At 36.2% G+C, this 8,695-nt stretch overlaps 1 non-coding gene across 1 annotated transcript; it reads right to left on the bottom strand.

Annotated features, from left to right (window-relative positions):
* Positions 1–3,673: 3,673 nt before the first annotated feature.
* LOC131175662 (small nucleolar RNA R71) lies at positions 3,674–3,780 on the bottom strand. Its single transcript, XR_009145854.1, has one exon. It is a non-coding gene; the product is annotated as a small nucleolar RNA R71 (small nucleolar RNA).
* Positions 3,781–8,695: the final 4,915 nt, after the last annotated feature.

The following is an 8,695-nucleotide window of genomic DNA, read 5'->3' as shown; positions in this document are numbered from 1 at the left end:
AAAATCTTTTGCCAAATCCCTTGAGTATTGAAATGTGCCTATGAGAGTGATTTGACTTACCTTTAGTTGGGTTTGTGGATTGAAAGTTTCCTAAAAGGTGCAAAGTTTTAAAGTGTTATCCCTTGCCTATATCTTCTTAGCCAAAAAGCCACCCAACTAGTCATTTGGAGATGGAAGTGTTTAGAGGGAGTTATTGGATATAAGGTAGTCAAATGATGTCTCACCAATCCTAGAACAAATTTTCTAAACCTTTCAAGGCGAAATACCAGCTTATACTTGAAAAGAGAAATGATTAGGCATTCTTTGATTTAAACCCTCTCATTTTAAACCTTTGGCCTTTTTCCTAATTAAAATTGACCTTTGAAAACCCCTTTGAGCCTTTTTATCCCTAATTTTTCTTGAAATCCTTATTGCTACCTAGCCAATGAACCAAACACTCCAACCCTTTTCATGAGAATAATATTGAATATTAGGTACACTTTCTAAAAAAAATAAAAATAAAAATAAAAAAAAGAAAAAAATATACAATAAAAGGGAGAAGAAGTGCTTGTCATCTTGTAAAAGTGCTAGTATATGTGCTTTTCACTATTGCCATTCAAAATGAAAGAAATCCACCCAAAGTATTAAAAGAAATGAGTTTGGGGGTGGCATTTTTTTTTAGGGACAATTATCAAAAGAAAATGCAAAATACAAGTTAAAGTATCAAAATGTCCCTCCATTTTTATGTGTTTTGTAAACTATGCTAGCACTTGACAATCCTCATTGTGTATTTCTCTCTCCCATATAAAAAAAGAGAAAAAAAAATATAATAAAGTGTACCTTATGTTTCAAAATTGCAACATATTCTCATGCTTTGAATACTTTTTACCCATTCTTCTTCTTAGCCTCATTTTGAACCCCATTACATCCCTAAAAAGACCTTTGATCTCTTGAAAGTACTTGCTACATTAGTGGAGATAGGAGTGGGGAATTTGCCTATGGGATTGGAAAACTATTCATTCATTCATTCAATTCCATCATTCCATATAGAGACACTTTGACTATTGATTGTTCTAGAATTCCTTTTGAGCATGACCCTCTCTTTTGATTGGTTGGTTTGGAGATTTTGAATGATAATTGACTTGATGGCTAAGCGGTGAAAGCTTGGATAAGCATTAAATTCTTTGCATTTTGAAGGATGGGTATATGGATTGCTGGTATGGCTGAAGGTGTGTTAAGTTACTTCAATTGGTAATTTTCATAACTCTTTGGATAAGGCACCCCTAAAAACTTTGCACCACATTTTAAAGTTTGCTTGAGGACAAGCAAAAGCTTGAGTTTGGGGGTATTTGATGCATACATTTTGCATAGTCATTTAGGTCTAATTTTATAGCCATTTTATTCTATTATTAGTTATCTTTAGCTAATTTCATTAGTAAATTAGTTAGTTTTTCATAGTTGTCAATTTTGCATTAATTTGTAATTTTTACTTTGTTTTGTAGGAAAAATGGTGTTTTTGAAGGACTGAAGAGAATTTTGCCATTGAGGAGTGTCTCCTACAGCCAAAAGATGTCAAAAACAGGTTTTCAAGCTGAAATATGCATTGACCAAACTGTGCATAACTTGCCGCATAAGCTATGCAGATCTGCATAAGGAGAAAGATCACTGTTCCAGAACCAGCCGAAATGTGCATAAGGAGACTGCATAGCTTATGCACATTCTCGCCTCCCTTATGCACCTTCACGGGATTGTGCATAACCTATGCACCAAGTCATGCGACCGCATAAGTGACCCGAACCAGTGAAAGCGCATAAGGGATTGCATAACTTATGCAGTCCACTTATGCAGTCCCATGAAGAGTTCATTAATGAGCTGGCAGGAGATTCCCTCAAATAATTCCTCCTAGAACATACCATTTTAGGGCTCCGTGTCAGAAAAATGCTATAAATAGTCTCATTTTCCCATTTTAAAGGAAAGACAAGGAGCAAAGAAGAAAAGGAGGGGGGCTGAGCAGAATTTGAAGAGTCACCTTCACCTTCCACACCATTTTCAACCAAGATTTGCAGATTTCTTTCTTCCCTTATATTTTTCTACATTTCTAGTGTTTAATTTCTTACTTCTTAGCTTAGATTAAAGCTTTATTTCCATTTGAACTCATCATATCTTGTAAGCATTATGGATAGTGAGTAGTTTACTTTTGATTCTGGAGTAAGGGTTGTAATATTTGAGATATTTTGTGGATCTTGATTGGGTAATCCATATTTTGTGGTCTTAATGAGTTTTATTCATTTCTTGTATGCTTAATGACATGCTTAGTGTAGGATCCCATTAAGTGATGTTCTTAATCCATGGTTGAAGCACCGAAAGGAGAAGGCCTTGTGATAGATAATCAAGAAATTGGACTTAATTAACTTAGACCTAGAAATAGGCTAAGGATTAAGAGGATTCATGATTAATTAAAGAACTTAATGGGTCTTAATTAATTCTAACTCCATGAAAGTAGGATTAGTTTGATTAAGGCACTCTTTGTCTCACTCGAAAGGGAATTCAAAGGATTTAAGAATTAATCTCCTTAAAACCCATTAGTTTCATAAGATTGGATAACCAATTTAAAATCCCAAAATAGCTCGAATATGAAATCCGAACTCGGAATCACCTTTTACCATTGTTAATTTTCAATTGAATTTAATTGCTTGCCATTTTCAATATTGCCATATTTGAACTCGCTTATTTCAATTTGATGCAATTTTAGTTTAACGCAATACATTGTTAAATAGAATATTGATTTTGCACATATAGATTTTACGCTCCATTACTCATCAATTCACTTCTTTAATTTCATAGATACTTCGATATAGTCAAATTTTATATCGAAAATTCAATCATTAACACAACTCCTCGTGGGATCGATATTTTTCTATACTACTTGTACGACCCGTGCACTTGCGGTAGGGATGCATCAAGTTTTTGGCGCCGTTACCGGGGAGTTGTTTGTTTAAGATTGAATTCTTGATTATTTTAGTTGATTATAGTTTTATTTTTGTTATCTTTTCATTTTTGTGTTTGTTTGTTCTTTTTCAGGTACTTTTAATCTTTTATGAGAAGAGCTAGAAGCTCAAGTGATACATCCTTATTGTTCAATCTGAAATAGAGAAATTTTGTAAGGCCAACAAGAAAGAAACCGAGAAAAAGGAAGGAAGCTTTGAGAGAAACCGAAATTGAAGCGGATATGGTGATGAAAGAATTAGAATTGGTGTTGGTAATCTTGGAAATGTTCAAAACAAAGAAAATGAAGCCCAAGGAGAAGAAGTTGTTAATGCAAACGTGCCTAGGGGAAGTATGATGGATCATGCTTTTCCTCGTTTTGATGACTTGAGGGAGAGCATAGCAAGACCAAGGATTGATGCAAATAGTTACAAGATGGATTTTGGAGTTCTTCAAATGATTCAAAATTCTCAATTTGGAGGACATCCTTCTGAAAATCCACACACACACCTGAAGAAGTTTGCTATGATTTGTGACATGAAAAACAACACGGAGTGTCGATGATGCAGCAAGATTGAAGCTATTCCCATTCTCTTTGAAAGATAGAGCACTGGATTGGCTTGATTCTTTACCTCACAACTCCATCACAAATTGGGAGCAACTCACTGATGCATTTCTTGCACAATATTTTCCACCTGGAAAAACTCAAGAGCTGAGGAATCAAATGACAGCTTTCAGACTAAGAGAAGATGAAACTCTCTATGAGTCATGGATGAGATGGAAGGAATTAGAGAGATTATGCCCACATCATGCCATTCCAAAATGGATGATAAATCAGAATTTTTACACAAATGTCACTCCTGCAATCAGAGGGATTATTGATGCTCAAACAGGAGGAGAATTTATTATTAAGCATGAAGATGAAGCTTATGAGCTGTTGGAGAAAATTGCAAAGAACACTCATCTTTGGAGTAGTCCAAGAGGACCAGCTCAAAATCAAAAGAGGCAATTTCTTTGGACTGTATGATCTTGACCCATTCAACATGATTAATGCAAAATTTGATGCACTTACAAATGTCCTTGCTAAGAAGATGGAAGATTTGAGTATGTTGGTTAGTTCATCATCATCAGCTGGAAGTTCACAACAAGTGGCTTATGCAGAGGAAACAACCAGCTGTGGAGTAGATTATGGAGAACAAGCAGCATATGTTGGTAATTATGGAAACAAGCAAATGGGGAATCCTTATTCTCAAACTTACAATCCAAATTGGAGGAATCATCCCAACTTTTCATGGGGAAATCAGCAAAATCAAGTTCAAAATCAGAATTTTCAACCACAACAGCAACAAGGAGTTCCATATCAGCAAAATAGGCAACCACTGCCTAATTTTCAGTAGGAAAATATGAACCCTCCACCAAAACAGCAAGAACGAAATTCCACCACTGAAGCTTTATTACAACAGATACTTGCTAACCAAAATAAGCATGATGAGGAGATGAGAGAGGTGAAAGCAAGGCTGGAACAGATGCAAACACACAACAGAATGCTGGAAAACCAGATTGCACAACAAGCATCCTCCTCAAGTGCCAAGTCTTTTGGAAAGCTTCCAAGTCAACCAGAAAATCCAAGAGAGCAGTGTCAAGCTATTACTTTAAGAAGTGGAAAAGTTATAAATGATGAGAAGAGTGAAAACAGTGAGAAGAGAGAAAATGAAAAAGGCGATGGGAGTGAAAAACAAGAGAGTGCAGAAAAATGTAAAGAGGAAATTGAAGAGAAGGAAGAGAAATATATACCTCCTGAACCCTACAAGCCACAGCTTCCCTTTCCACAAAGATTTCACAAAGCCAAGCTTGATAGGCAATTTGGGAAGTTCTTAGAAGTTTTGAAGAAACTTTACATAAATGTGCCTTTTGTTGATGCTCTTTCACAAATGCCCTCTTATGCAAAATTCTTGAAAGAAATTCTCTCAAACAAGAGGAAACTTGAAGATGATGAAGCGTAGCTTTGTGAGAAGAATGTAGTGCTATCCTCCAAAGGAAACTTCCTCCAAAGCTTAAGGATCCAGGGAGTTTTTCAATTCCATGCCACATTGGAGAGTCTTGTTCTACAAAAGCTTTATGTGATTTAGGGGCTAGTGTTAGCCTTATACCCCTTTCCATCTATCAGAAGCTCAACATGGGAGATCTAAAGCCAATCCACATTTCTCTTGATTGGTAGCAGATCAATCAAGTATCCTGAAGGGATTTTGGAGAATGTGCCTTTGAAGGTTGGGAAGTTCTACATACCTGTTGACTTTGTCATCTTGGACATGGAGGAAGATTTTAATATTCCAATTATCTTGGGAAGACCCTTTCTAGCTACAGCAGGAGCATTGATTGATGTTAAGGGAGAAAAATTAACTCTTAGGGTTGGTGAAGAGCAATTGGTTTTCAATATTAATAATACTATGAAAAAGCATCATTCTGAAGCTGATACTTGCTTGAGAGTTGATATTATTGATGAGCTGGTTGAAGAACACTTCAGAAAGAAATATCCAGAAGATCCACTTGAAAATTGTTTGGTTCATGGAGGAGGCATAGATTATGACAACTCTCATGTAGCTGCATATGCTCAACACTTAAAGGGAAGTCCACCATTCATTTCTGCTCCAGTTTTTCAACTCACAAAAAAGGAAAAAGTCGAATCTAAGCAACCATCATTCAAGGAAGAAGATGCACCTAAGGTAGAACTTAAGCAACTTCCTTCTCAGCTCAGGTATGAATTTCTTGGCACTAATAACACTTATCCAGTAATTGTAAATGCAAATTTGAGTACATTAGAGGCTGATAAGTTGTTAAGAGTGTTGAGACAATTTAGGAAAGTTTTGGGATACACCATAGATGACATTAAGGGAATAAGCCCACACTTTTGCATGCATAGAATCAGTTTGGAAGAAAATTGTAAACCATCTATTGAACATCAGAGGAGGTTGAACCCAAATATGAAAGAAGTTGTTAAAAAGGAAATTTTGAAGTTGCTTGATGCAGGGATCATTTACCCTATCTCAGATAGTACTTGGGTGAGCCCAGTACATGTTGTCCCAAAAAAGGGTGGAATGACAGTTGTCAAAAATGAAAATAATGAATTAATTCCCACCAGAACAGTGACTAGTTGGCGAATGTGCATAGATTACAGAAAATTAAATGTTGCCACTAGAAAAGATCATTTTCCACTTCCCTTCATTGATCAGATGTTGGAAAGACTAGCTAGGCATTCTTACTTTTGCTATTTAGATGGATATTCAGGTTTTTTTCAAATCCCTATCCATCCAAATGATCAAGAGAAAACCACTTTTACTTGTCCATATGGAACCTTTGCTTATAGAAGGATGCCATTTGGGTTATGTAATGCACCAGCCACTTTTCAAAGGTGCATGATGGCAATCTTCTCAGATTTCATTGAAGACATAATGGAGGTTTTTATGGACGATTTTTCTGTTTATGGATCTTCATTTGATATATGCTTGGCTAACCTTTCTAAAATTTTGCAGCGATGTGCAGATACTGACCTTGTGTTAAACTGGGAAAAGTGTCATTTCATGGTTCAGGAAGGGATAGTGCTTGGACATTTGGTGTCTAACAGAGGAATAGAGGTTGATAAAGCCAAAGTTGAAGTGATAGAGAAGATGGCTCCTCCTACCAATGTCAAGGGAATTCGAAGTTTCCTAGGACACGCCGGGTTCTACAGACGCTTTATCAAGGATTTTTCTAAAATAGCTAAACCTTTGTCTAATTTGTTAAGTAATGACACACCATTTGTATTTGACCAAGAGTGTTTGGATGCCTTTTGCAGGTTGAAGCAAGCTCTTATCACTGCACCAATCATGCAACCACCCGATTGGAGCCTACCTTTTGAAATTATGTGTGATGCTAGCAACTATGCAAAGAAAGGACAAAAAGGCTTATGCTATTTATTATGCTAGTAGAACACTGGATGAGGCTCAAACAAATTATGCAACAACTGAAAAGGAATTTTTGGCAATTGTCTTTGCATTGGAAAAGTTCAGACCTTACATTATTGACTCAAAGGTGGTTATATTTTCAGATCATGCAGCTATCAGGTATTTGCTCCGTAAAAAGGAGGCCAAACCTAGGCTCATTAGGTGGATTCTGATGTTACAAGAATTTGATTTGGAGATTAGAGATAAGAAAGGAGCTGAAAATGTAGTTGCTGATAATCTTAGTAGGTTGAAATTGGATGGTGAAGAATTGGATGAAATCCCTATTGATGAGTTTTTCTTGGATGAACAACTTTTCTCTCTTGTTGCTAAACTACCTTGGTATGCAGACTTTGTGAATTATCTATCTTGTGGAGTTTTACCTCTAGGTATGACATGGCAACAAAAGAAAAAGTTTTTGCATGAGGTGAAGTTTTATAAATGGGATGATCCTTTACTCTTTAGGAGATGTTGTGATGGTCTAATTAGAAGATGTATTCCTGAAGAGGAGGTACAGAGTATTTTGCATCATTGCCATGCTTCTGATTATGGAGGTCATTTTGGCATCTCTAAGACAACTAGTAAAATTTTGCAAGCTGGTTTCTTTTGGCCAAATCTTTTTAAGGATGTGAGGAAATTTGTGTTGGATTGTGATAAATGTCAAAGGAGTGGAAATTTGTCAAAAAGAGATCAAATGCCCCTAAATAATATTCTTGAAGTGGAATTATTTGATGTTTGGGGAATAGATTTTATGGGGCCATTCCCTCCTTCATATGGTAATAGATACATCTTAGTTGGGGTTGACTATGTGTCAAAGTGGGTGGAAGCTATTGCAACTCCAACTAATGATGCTAGAGTGGTAGTGAAATTTTTGAAGAAATTTGTCTTGAGCAGATTTAGAGCTCCTAGGGCTATAATTAGTGATGGGGGTTCCCATTTTTGTAATAAGCAATTTGAGAGCTTAATGAGGAAGTATGGTGTAGTACACAAGATAGCTACCCCATACCATCCTCAAACTTCAGGACAAGTTGAAATTTCTAACAGAGAGCTCAAGCATATTTTGGAGAAAACAGTGAACAATTCTAGGAAAGATTGGTCTATTAAACTAGATGATGCTTTATGGGCATATAGGACTGCCTACAAAACCCCTATAGGAACTACTCCCTTTAGGTTGGTGTATGGTAAGTCTTGTCATTTACTCGTGGAGCTAGAACATAGAGCATATTGGGCCATTCAGACCTTGAATTTTGATCTTAAGCAAGCTGGTGAAAAAAGGTTGTTACAACTTAATGAGCTTGAGGAATTGAGGATGGATGCTTATGAAAGTGCCCGTATTTACAAAGAAAGAACTAAAGTTTGGCATGATAAGCATCTGAGGAAAAAGGAATTCAAAGAAGGTGATTTAGTTTTGTTGTTTAACTCAAGATTGAAATTGTTCCCTGGAAAACTCAAGTCAAGGTGGACTGGTCCATATAGAATTTCTAAGGTTTTCCCTTATGGAGCAATTGAAATTTGGAGTGAAAAATCTGGGAATTTTAAGGTCAATGGGCATAGATTGAAACATTACATAACTGGAGACCCAATAATAGGAGCAAGCTGTTACAAGCTCTCCAATCCCTCACCTCTTTTCAGTGAAATTCACGAAGAGTCCAGCTAAGGACTATAAAATAGCCCTCTTGGGAGGCATCCCAAGTCCTTTTATTTTGCTTTTGATAATTTACTTTCATTTTCATTGATTTTGTTTTATCTTAAAT

Source organism: Hevea brasiliensis, chromosome 17 (genome assembly GCF_030052815.1).
Source record: "Hevea brasiliensis isolate MT/VB/25A 57/8 chromosome 17, ASM3005281v1, whole genome shotgun sequence".
In the NCBI taxonomy this organism is placed as follows: Eukaryota; Viridiplantae; Streptophyta; class Magnoliopsida; order Malpighiales; family Euphorbiaceae; genus Hevea; species Hevea brasiliensis.
Note: the sequence above shows the minus strand (reverse complement) of the source record. Positions and strands in the feature narration are given on the sequence as shown.